Source organism: Podarcis pityusensis (genome assembly GCF_964106645.2).
Source record: "Podarcis pityusensis genome assembly, chromosome: 7".
In the NCBI taxonomy this organism is placed as follows: domain Eukaryota; kingdom Metazoa; phylum Chordata; class Lepidosauria; order Squamata; family Lacertidae; genus Podarcis; species Podarcis pityusensis.
In genome coordinates, this window is record NC_138031.1 from 44,055,219 (window position 1) to 44,067,117 (window position 11,899).

Sequence of the window (11,899 nt, forward strand, 5' to 3'; positions counted from 1 at the left end):
TGTGAATGATATCATCGGTTGCTAGTTTTGTGCACAGTTAAGAGTTGCTACCTTTGCAACGCAGCCCACATTTTCTTTTAATACTAATGAACGAAAGTGTATTGTTATTCAAACAGTAAAAAAGGAAAAAAATTAAAGACTGTTCCAGCAGTAGCCATTGTGTGTGAGAGCTTTTACAAACTGCTTTCTTAATGTCAATAGCATGCATATATAAAGGACATCTCCCATTAAGAGCTCTACAGGGGTGAGATGCTTACAGCATTAGGTCTCCTAACTTTGGGAAATGCATGCAGGGAAATGGCTATAAATGTGTGTCTTTATTATGTTAGAAAGGCATTGGATGTATGAGATATGTCATTCTTGCAGTTCACATGCCTTGCGCTCATATGTGACCCCTCCAACATCACAAAGATGCATTTGTTTGCATTCGCCTTTTTCCTGGCATCGCCCAAGCATGCGTTTTCAAAATGTCAGTAAGGAAGTATAAAATTGGAAGCATTCAGCACTGTAAAGGAATTGAAAGCATTTGTAACTGTAAATGAGGGCCTCCTTTTTGATATCTATAAGCTGCTACTGCATGTAAGAACTTTGGTCCATGTCTTCAGTGTGATTCATTCCTTCATGAGACGATACAGAATTTTGAGCATGAATTGTAACATTTACTCGGTTTCCCCCTCTACAAAAAGAACAGCTAGTAAATAAAGCTGGTCAGAAATTATTCACGCCCTTTTGTTACTCCAATGTTTTCTGTAGTTCTGTACAGCTCTGTGGTTGGACAACAAATGATTCCCAATGTAAATTTGATGTTCCCCATTGCATTTCCCCTGTTGCTTGAGATCAGGCATGCCACATGACACCCTTTACATTTCCTAACTCGATGCATTAACTCAACCTGGCTGGCACAAAATATTCAGACTGTGCTTCTGAAGCCCACTTTTCATAAACGTTATATAGCACCCAAATTGGTTGGCATGAATATTCAGGGAGGCAAATACAAATTGTGAAAGGGGTGGGAACATGACTGGAGCAAACTCATTTAAAAACATGAGCCATGACTTGCATTTTCCCAGTATTCTTCTGGCTAGATATAAAATAAGTTTTATGTGAGAATTTCTTGCCAGAAATATCTTTCTCAATAGGGTATGCTTTCCAGAATATATATCAAGTCCACGTCTGAAACTATGGAGCGGTGTATGTGTGTGTGTGTGGGGGGGGTGTTTACAAGAAAATGAAGCCAGTCATATTCTTGGCATCATTTGACTCTGCTGTGCTATCAAGTTTGGCTTCGAATGTGTTGGAAGTCTTGGTTATAGTTCCTCAGTCAGAGTTATACAGATGGGAGGAAAGGGAGAAGCCCGTGAACAGGTGGTGGCTGTAACAGAACCAGCAGGTGGTCCTTGAACAATCAGCTTCATCAAATGTATCGGACACCAGAACCAGAAAGCACAAAATCCAGCATCCTAGAAACATCTTGCAAGCTTGGATTCTGGCAGCCAGACAAGAAGCCCCCAAGGAACCTGCTGTTGGCTTCCACCAACCCTAAACTGGCCAGAGTTACGCCATCGTTTTCGCTTTGCCAAAGTGGAACTGAAAGACAAATTATCCAAAACCATCCACAATCTCAGCATGAAACAAATCTCTTCAGGAAAAGATACTACTAGACTTGTCACCTCAATCAGGGCTGATTCTCACAACCATTTCAGCCAACAGCAGCCATGAGGAAATGTACTCCCAAGTCTCTTTAGCAGGCATCAGCATTTATCATCCACCACCCCTTTCACTGGTTCCAGGTTTTTTGGAGTACCTTGTGGAACCATGCCAAGTCCTCAATATTTGTTCACATTTGCCCACAAATAAGTCTCATTGAGCTTAATGACTCGTGAAAGTAAAATGTTTTGAATCAGGCTATCTGTGTGAACTTGCCGATCGCATGGTCGGCGGTTCGAATCCCCGCGGCGGGGTGCACTCCCGTCGTTCGGTCCCAGCGCCTGCCAACCTAGCAGTTTGAAAGCACCCCCGGGTGCAAGTAGATAAATAGGGACCGCTTACCAGCGGGAAGGTAAACGGCGTTCCGTGTGCTGCGCTGGCTCGCCAGATGCAGCTTGTCACGCTGGCCACGTGACCCGGAAGTGTCTGCGGACAGCGCTGGCTCCCGGCCTCTAGAGTGAGATGAGCGCACAACCCTAGAGTCTGGCAAGACTGGCCCGTACGGGCAGGGGTACCTTTACCTTTACCTGTGTGAACAGTAGTTGGCAGTAGCAGGCCAGAGGTGGAATTCAACTAATGGTGTTAGATGCACATGCTGCAATGATCCTGAGAATTTGCCCTCAGAGCATGGGGTGTGTGTGGAATCCTTGGCACCTGTCCCTTTTTCATTTGCAGGTATTAATTAAAATATAAGTGGATTTCAGAAAGCCCATTTAAAATACAATTGGGTAAAAAGCACTGCCCCGCCCCGCATCCCCCCCCCAAAAAAACCCCTGCCAGAAACCACAACAAAGCCGTGACAATTTTCTGCTGTTTCTCTAGGTGGGGGGAGAGAATTTTTTCACAAGTGCTGAGGGTTCTTGCTGCTTACCCTATTGAGTCTCATGAGGAAGTATGGCTGGAAGGGGTGGGGTAAATATTGCACTGCTTCCTGCTGACCAAACTTTGTGAAGAGCAACATGATGCAATATGACTGGGTATTGGGGCTTTTTTGTTTAGAGAAAACGCGAGAAAGAGGGGACATGAAAGAAGTGTATACAATTATGTATGGTACACAGAGAAAGTAGACTGAGAGACATATCTCTCCCTCTTTCATATTAGGACTTGGGGGCATCCAATGGAGCTGAATATTGGAAGATTTAGAGTAGGCAAAAGAAAGTACTTCCTCACACAGTGCATAGTCAAACTGTGGAGTTTCCTCCCGGAAGAGGAAGTGGTAGTCACCAACCTGGAAGGCTTGAAAAGAGGATTAATTAGATTCGTGGAGGATAAGGCTAAGTATGGCTACTAGGCATGGTGGCAATGTTCTTTCTCCACTCTCAGAAGCCCTTTCTGGGAATCACAGCTGGGGAGAGCGCTGTTGTGCTCAGGTTTTGCTTGTAAACTTTCCACAGGCATCTAGTTGACCACTGTGAGAACAGGATGCTGGACAAATGGGCATTATGTTCTTACATTATTATCATTCCCAAAGTGCTCCTTCCAGCTGGGAAGCTGTGATGAGAGCCTTGCACATGAGTTGTCTGGCGCTTTTGTTTAAAGTTTTGAAACCAAGGTGGTGGTGGTGGGGAATCCCTTGGCCACTTTGGATGTATAATGAGGGCAATTCTCCCTCCCCAAATACAGTATGGGGAAAATATATTTCAGGAAGAGTTTCTTTTACTCTCACACACTGAACGAATGGCTGGAAAAAAAATCTGTAGCACATTTTTAATTTAAAAGCATCAAGGGGAGTGTTTGCATGGTTATAAAAGAAAAGGAAATAAGTGCTATCTTATTTGTTTATGATAAGCTAGGGAAAGGTTATGCATGCAATGCCAGCATTTAGACTTAGGGCCAAATGATACATGATATTATATGCCACAAATTCTAAAAGAATGCACCTGTGTGTGGTGGCAGTGAGACAAGTGTGGCAGGTGTGGACTTTCGCTTCATAGCCAAAGGGTGTAGTGGCTTGAATCCTGGGCCTAAGTGTTCAAGCTACTATAGTATTTCAGAGGCGGATTTAGGGGAGAAAGCACAACTGGTTTGGTTGCACTGGCGTGGAGCCTCAGGGGTGCCACAACTATGATGTAGAATCGAAAGCAAGAAGTGGGGGTTGGGTGTGCCAAAATCTGGCATCACACCAGGAGCTGCTGAAATGTGAGACCCCAAGTTCCACCACTGAGCACTTTAGGGTTGCCATACGTCCCAAATTTCCTGGACATTTCCAGAATACTGCAGTCGGAAGCAATGTCCGGGCGGAAATCACTGTAATGTCCAAGAAAATCTGAACGTATGGCAACCCATGTTGGAAGTGTAGATTTTGGATCAACAACTTTTCTGACTTGAATTTCACTGTTTGAAATATGGCAACCCTAACTTCGTGCCCCACTTATTTCTGTTTGCAGTTTGAAAGGGAGATGGCTTCCCCACCAACTCTTCCATCTCATACCTTCCCAAGCACCCACCTCACTGTTATGTCCTGATCAGCGTGAGGAGGACACAGTTACCACAGTACTTCTTCATTCTACTCAAGCCACGCAAAGGGTGGGAAACCTGTGACCCTCTAGGTATTGTTGGACTCCACTCTCATGAGCCCCACCCAGCTTAATGGCCGGGGGGATGGGAAATGTAGTCCAGCAAATACTGAGAGTGTCACAGGTTAAGGATGACGTGAATTTTCTTAGGGGAAAATATCAAATACTTAAAGAGAGAGAGAAAAAAAACCTCTTGGCAATTAGCACATTTCTTGCTAAATAACAGCAGCATTGAAATGTTATTTCAAATTGGGATCAGGTGACATTTTTTAATAGTCCCTTCAGTCTGTAATTCAGAATGCATCTCCTCCCAAGTATTGATGTGTCACGAGCCGAGTTATTGATTTCCCTTAACAATTTATTTCAGCCATCTGGTGTCTTTCATACAGGTCTACTCTTGTAGATTCATAAGACAAGCTGAATTAATGAGACATTCTATTAAAAATAATAATAACATAACAACAATGTGTATCATATATGTTTATATTAAATAAAAACTGATAAGCTTTCTCCAGAAAATATCCATTGCAAGCTTTACCTTGCCTAAACCGGCATTCCCCAATCTGGTGCCCTCTAAATGCTCCCAACAGTCCCAGCCACCATAGACAAAAGTCAGCCATGATTGGAGCTGGAGTTCAACAGCATGTGGAGGACCACAGGTAAGGAAAGGCTGGTCTAACTGCATGCCCTCACTTCTCAGCGATTCAATTCAGACATCCAATAAAACAAGAAATCATATCAAAGTTTTGAATCATGTCAAAGTTCTGTCTCTTCCAGCATTCTCTCCCACAGTGGTGAGGCAGATGGCCTTGGAAGTTGACTTCACAAAGGAGCAAAGGAGGAGGATGCTCACAGCAACTGTTAGGGCAGAAGGTAGGGAGGTCAATAGCAGATGCAGCAAGAGTGGAGCCAACTAATTCTGGATTAGTTCTCATCTTCCTCCCTGTTTAGTTCTATAAAGGCAACACTGAGGCAGAGGAGGAGCCTGACAGCCAGAGCCAGGTTCATACAGTGTTTTGTGTGGTGGTTGTTTTTTTGGTTGCTGCATCACACTTAACTGATACTAAGTTTGTGGTCTACTGAGACCCTTAGATTCTCTTAACATGTACTACTGGCAAGCCAGGCATTCTCCATCTTATCCTTGTGTTGCTGTTTCTTCCTGTGTACAGTAAGTGAAGAACCTTACATTTGTCCCTATTGAAATTAATTTTGTTAGTTTGGGCCAGTTCTCCAACATGTTAAGGTCATCTTGAATCCCAATTCTGTCTTCTACAGCACTAACTACCCCTCCCAGTTTGGTGCCATCTACAAATCTGATGAACATCTCCTCACTTCCTTCATCCAAGTCATTTATAAAGACATTGAACAACAATGGGTCCACAACAGAACCCTGCAGCACTTGTCACTTTTTTCTAGGTTGTTGAGGAACCATTAGTGAGTACTCTTGGGTTTGGTCCATCAACCAGCCACAAATCCACCTAACAGTTACTTCATCCAGTCCACATCTTACCTGCTCCTCTGAAATACTATTATGGGGGACTTTGCCAAAGTCCTATTGAAATCATGATACACTATATCCACAGCATTCCCCTGATTCACCAAGCTTGTAACCAACCATTTAATTATCTGTTCTAGGACCTTTCCCAATATTGATGTCAAGATGGGGAAAACATTTGCCTGCCTCCAGTCTGCAGAGACCTCATATGTTCTTCAAGAATTGACCATGGATGGGAAAGCTCAGTAATAAAATGACAAGAGGACAGAAAAAGATCCCCCCCCCCCTGAAGATACTAATAATAAAATCTGGAAATGTGATACTCTGTGGGAGTCTGGTGAACAAACCCCATTACACCTAATGGAAGGCTCACACAATGTTCTTCAGTTGCTCATTTGCAATACATTGTCCTCTACTGCCCAATTTGAAACAGAGGGGAAATCATTCACAGAGCAAACACTTGAGCAGCTTTCATTGTCACTGCTAGTACTGTATATTTAGTTCAAGAAATTGGGTCAATGTGCTTTTTTATTTTACCCCTATTCTGCTAGCCCAACAGGAACGCTGGCAAATTACCAGGCCTGCTGGGTCCCAATCCTGACTTCCCTGCAAATTTACAGCACAAGCACTCACATACAAACACGCACACACACAAAATGGAGTGTGCGAATGGCTCAGCTGACGCAGCCACAGGCAGGAGAGATGGCTGGTGCTGCTGCCTGTTATCCACACAACTAGCCAGACTGTAGATTTTGTTATTTTATATTTCACACTGCTGGCCAAGTCAATCAGCCGTTGCAATCAGTGCTGATGCTTCAGGGTAAAGGGAACGGAGAGGAGAGGGAGAAACAAAGCTGGAACAGCTGAAGCTCTGCCTGATGCTGTGAATACACGCAGAGCAACAGTATAAGTCAAGCCTGCCAGCAGCAAGATCAACTAATCAATCCCTGGAACCCTTTCTCTCTCTCTCTCTCTCTCTCTCTCTCCCCCCCCCATTTTATTTTGTGTGAGTACCAGATTGTGGCCACTAAAATTAGTCATTTGCAGAGGGGAATGCACCGTGAAATGGATTAGCTCACAAAAGAGACTTGCTGCAGAACACTCCATTATCTTGTTATATGTCGGGTGGAGTGTTGAGGTGGGAATGGGAGAAGGAGGCAACAGGCTAGACTGCTGGGCTGGTGGCTTCTCACATACTAAGAGCCCTCTTTCCACATTTGCGTTGATATTTGTGGTTACATAAAACCACCGTGTCTTACTATGGATGAGAGAGAAGAAATCACATACCTGTTTCGTGGTAGGGAGATAATATGCGCAGAGAGGGAGTTAGAAGAAGAAGAAGTGAGACCCAGTTGGCTGCTTCATATTACAATCAAATTAAACCAAATGCCACTTGGCACCCTCAGAGCAATCAGGGAAGATAATAGCATTTTTTTAAATGGAGAAAACCCTCTTTTCTCTCCTAGATGAGTCAGTTTCCCCAAAATGGAGTTTTATAACTAAGATGATGTCAGATTTAATGGCATTTAAATGAAGGACAGCAAGAGATCCAAAGGGCTGAAGATTTCACCCAAATACAGGGCAATTGCTCTGGACTGTGCAGCTGATTATGCCAAAGGGGGGGGGGTGTTATTGGCATGGATATTATCAATAAATACCCCAAGAGGGACTTTCAGGGTGGGGAGGGAATACTATGGCCTGACAGGGCAAGAGGGAGCATATGCCCCAGGCAGCAGCATAGAGGGGCAGCAAAACAACAAACATCCTGCCCTGATGATGATGTAGCATGAGAGAAGGAGGAGAGAGGCATGTTCTGGCCAGGTTCTGCTTATTAGGCGAGGTCGTGGAAAGGCCCACCTCATTGCCCACACTGGGAAGAGGAAGACAAGAAGCTGCAGCAGGATCTGAACTTTCAGGCTTCCTGCTCTCAGTGGCGACAGCATGGTGTTGGGGGAGGGTGATGATGAGAAATTCTTTTCCCCCATTGGTGGTGTCCTGATGCCACCACGACCAGTGAGAGAAGGAAGACGGGCTGGGGTACGAAGGGGAAGAAGACTTTCTCCCTGCCACTGCAATGAGAAGGAAGTCTGTGGAGGTTTGGGGCATGTAGTTATCTTGCACATTTGAAAAAGATCAGACTAGGCAAATGCATATTATGAAGCCAGCATGACTGGCTCTTCTAACACGGAGTGCAGAGATGCCCTTGGAGAAAACTAACAACAGGAAGTGTCTGCCTCTCCCTGCAGCAATTGCTATGCTTTCCTCATTGTGTCCTATAGTGCTCAGGATAGACCACTGAAATCTGCCATCTGGACAACTCAAAGCAGATCCCCTAAATTCACTTAATCTGTGATTTTGCTTGAAACGAAACCAAATGTCTTCTTATGGCTTTCACCAGAGAAGTATTATAATCAGGGTCACAGTGGCAACCATCAAACAAGAGTGATTATGAGATGAGAGCAGGATGCTTGGAAAAGTAAAAAAAGATTGGGTAGGATTGGGGACATATTAACAGATAAAGAGGTGTTACCGAATAAAACCCACGCATAGGATTCCTGACCTATTTATGCCAATTTGATTAAGGAGGTGAGAAGTAACTAGCACAGGAGGAAGAAAATAGCGAACAACTGATTGTCGAGGGGCAGGTGTTGATACTAGTCTGTTTCTCAAGTGGTACATGTTCAGTGGAACATGGAACTATTTTTAAAATGCATTTTTCTCCCAGGAGTCATTTCAAAAGACTGATAGCTATGCCACACCATTTTCTAGAAGCACACTGAATAAAGCGTTGGCAACTGGAAGCAACCAAAGTGCTAAAGGAGGCAGGGGTGGGTGCTTTCAGCTCAGCACCTTCTGCATAAGGTCACAAAATCCTGCGATGCCTTCAGCATTGCAGCCAGCCATGAAGGGGAACATTGAGTGACTCACCTGCCGAGGGCCAAGCAAACAGTGAAAACTGAACAAGGATCCCCCTCAATCAGTGTTTGTTCTTGCAGCACAACACAGGGGTCACCTGAAAGGTGTCATGAGGTGGCTCTATGTTCACAGAATAAACAGGTGATCTGTGGGGTAAAAATAGATTTTATGGACTGCCAGACACTCTTGACTCTGTAGCTTGTGCTGCAGCTGTATTTGCATCTCTGAGGCACATCAGGAACAATTCAATTCAAATGGTGTCAGCAGTATTTTAAGAACATAAGAAGAGCCCTGCTGGATCAGACCAGACCCGAGCTGATATTTCTCAGACGACGTTTTTCTCATAAAAATTCTGAAATTTCCCCTTTCTCTTCCTCTTAAAAAAGGAGAGCCATTCCACAGAATTTTCTCTCCATATTCTGCACCCAAATGTGTGTGTGTGTATGTGTGTGTGTGTGTGTGTGTGTGTGTGTGTGCACGCACGAGCTGCCAAGGCAATGCCTAGAGCATTGTGGAGGATGCAAAATGCAGACCAGGCTGCCAACACAGATGCATCCCCACAAAAGGAGAGCTTTAGGAAAAAAGAAAGAGACAGTGCTATTGCTAGTACTAATAGCAATCCCCACCCACAAGACACATTTGCTATATTCCTCATCCAACCCTATGGAAAAATTGGTGGGGAATTTTGAGAGGTCTTGTGCGCACAGCTCCAGAACAGACCAGAGGCCTACATAACCCAGCATCCTCTTTCCTAAAGTGCCCAATCATATTGTTCCCTTTCTTTTGCAGGTGGAGTTAGTCTGTCATGTTTAACATGCTTGAGGAAATTTAGGGTGCTCTCACACTATATTTCAGGAGGAATTCAAATTTAGATTTGTAAAAGTGGGTTAAAGCACTCTGTCTTCCTGATGCAACAAATCCACTTTTTTATTTAAAAAATGACTTATCGTGAAGCAAAACATGGGGAAATGTGCTGAAAAGTGTGGGGGTGAATGTATGATTAACATGAAGATGTCAGGACTGGCTGGATGACGAAGAATGGTGGGAGGAACCAGCCCCGGGATGACACAGAGGAAGAAGACTTAGACCAGGATATTGGTGGTGGGACACTGAGGAGGAGGCTAGGAGGTGATAGAAGTAGGAGGCTTGAGTGAACCCAGGGAGTTAGAAGAAGGAAGCCGTTCCAGGACACAGTGGGGTGCCAAGGGTCTCGATTTGAATGCAGACTCTGACAGAGAGGAGCCAGCTGCTGCCTCAGTTTCACAGCAACTGGCCAGTTAGTTTACCGTGAGCTCCTCTCCCCAATGACACCAAGATCATGAAGAGCTTTGCACGTTTCTGAGCAACAGGCCAGCCCAGCCCAGCCCAGCCCAGCCCAGATGGGGGTCCCTCCTCCTTGCCATAGTTTACATCTGCTTGGGAGGAGTCCAGAGGCAGAGGACTAGAAGGAGGAGCCCGATGACAGTTCCAGCAGCGTCTTCAACTAGGGCAGTTGAGCCTAGGTGAACTCTGCTGTGTTTTCCTTTTCTGAATAAAAAAGCTGACTTCACATTGAGTCTCAAGTCTTCAAGCCGGCCTGTGGATGATCCTGCCTGCCTGACAGCCCTGAAAGAAGACATAGAAACACACCACAATCAAATTGGATGTTCAATAAACCAGGTCATCCAGAGCACACAATCTGAATCTACAACAGATTAATGCAATTTTGAGCCCTCTAATTTGTCCTTAATTTCATAGTTTAGTTCACATAATACATATTCTGGAAGCATAAAACTAGAGAGCTCGTGTTTGCCTCTTCTATCTCACTCTTATAAGTCAACGATGAGAAACCTGTGACCCTACAGATGATGTTGGACTGCAGCTCCCATCATCCCTGACCTTTGGGCATGTTGCTGAGGCAAATGTGAGTTGATATGCAACATCATCTGGAGGTTCCCCATCCATGTTGTAAATCAATACAAGTTGAAGTCTCATTACATCATGTGTTACGACTGATTAGGAGGGGAAGAATAACCTTTCTGACTCCCAGTAAAAGACAGACAAATTGGCCTTTACCATTACCTATGTTCAGGTGTTCATGTTTTTAAGATACTCAGAAGCTCTGCTTATGATCCTATACCCTAAATAACTCTAAACCAGGGTTATTGCTTGCAGAGAGGTTTCTAAGCATGCCAAATCACACTCACTTAAATACTCACTTCAGAACTTTGCGCTAATCATGCAAAGATTTAAGCTTAAATTCTAAGCAGCCACCTATTGACTTTGGAGTCAGAACTTGCATGTGTGTCCCTGTCCTGTCCAGAGTACAAAACATCTCAAATTGGAGGAAGCAGAGAGATATACTATTCTGGTTGTGTTAAGCAATTAAAGGTGTTAGTGGGCAGTCAACCATTTTGCTTTATTGTTAATTAAATTATTATTGAGACTATTTTGAATCTGAGGATATTTTATAATACTTCAATAATAAGTTGGCGCATTCCAGGTTACCCATGTGAGTCTGAAGAAGAAAGAATGCAAAATGCTGTAGCATCTTAATGGTGTAGGGATGAACCCCTAAGTTTGCTTATTCAGAAGTAAATCCCACTGAATTTGGTGGGGTTTGCCCTCTTAGTAGGTATTTTTAAAGATTGCAACATAATTGTTGCATCTGCTTTCATAGACCCAGAGCCATTTTCGTAAGATACCAGATGACCGTGGATAATATACTTGATGGCTATTTAATCAGGATAGCACGGTCTCTGAGCTAAACATTTATCTACCATTGATTTTGGAAAGTTGTTGGTCTGCTTACTATCTTAAGATATCATAACCAAATTTTGCATGATGGTTCCTGAGATCAGGGAACAAGTTTCCTTCTAACTTTGGAGAATAAGCCAAATGGAAAGAAGGAGAATTGGCACATGAACTCCAGGTCTCTCTGCTCCATTACATCTTTCTCAAGAGAATCAAAGTGACTAAAGTCAAAGAAAGCATGAGCAAAACTTCAGGTTTCAAATTATTGTGTGCTTATCATTAACAAACAGTGAGCTGTTCAAATCACAGTTATCTAGCAAGGAATCAACACAGTGCTATGAAATGTGACCAGAATTATAATTTTTAGCTGTAATGTGCCATAGGTCACTTTAATTCCAAACAGAGCTTATATTTAATAATCATGCTTAATTTGATACTTTCAGAGAAAGGAGACTCAAAGTGTCCAAGGGAAGCAGCTCTTTACATTCTGTCAATTACAACTGTAAGTAGGAATTTCCAAAAATAGAGCTAC

At 43.7% G+C, this 11,899-nt stretch overlaps 1 long non-coding RNA gene across 1 annotated transcript in view; it reads left to right on the forward strand.

The window, feature by feature from the left end:
• LOC308481777 overlaps window positions 1-6,038 on the forward strand; it is a 72,018-nt gene extending 65,980 nt beyond the window's left edge. The window contains exon 2 of the long non-coding RNA XR_013988887.1: window positions 5,859-6,038. This is a non-coding gene — a long non-coding RNA (uncharacterized lncRNA). The remainder of the gene's footprint in view (window positions 1-5,858) is intronic.
• The last annotated feature ends 5,861 nt before the right edge of the window (window positions 6,039-11,899 follow it).